General features: G+C 47.7%; 1 protein-coding gene across 1 annotated transcript in view; it reads left to right on the top strand.

The window, feature by feature from the left end:
• LOC119589226 overlaps positions 1 to 279 on the top strand; it is a gene marked incomplete at its 5' end in the record, with an annotated part of 73,080 nt that overhangs the window by 67,456 nt on the left and 5,345 nt on the right.

Genomic DNA, 279 nt, shown 5'->3' with positions numbered 1-279 from the left:
GACTCTCAGCTTCTTTATTTTCTTGGCTGCGGGCTGGCCTGACCTACACCCGCGGCTATGAAACCGTTTGAGGGTTTTTAGTTTCAATATTACTTCGCTAGAAGGCCATCCGCAGCGCCTTTTTAGTTTTATTAATTCCCGAAAGGCATAATTTTGAGTCATTCCGTTTCAGTCGGCTGGCCGCATTCCCTACTGTTCGAGACACTGAAGGGGCGCAGCACTTAACTACGCCGACCCCTTGTTGACTGTATAGCTGTCAGTGATATTCTTATTCTCCTG

This window comes from Penaeus monodon, chromosome 25 (genome assembly GCF_015228065.2).
Source record: "Penaeus monodon isolate SGIC_2016 chromosome 25, NSTDA_Pmon_1, whole genome shotgun sequence".
In the NCBI taxonomy this organism is placed as follows: Eukaryota; Metazoa; Arthropoda; class Malacostraca; order Decapoda; family Penaeidae; genus Penaeus; species Penaeus monodon.
This window is presented reverse-complemented; position numbering and strand designations above follow the sequence as displayed.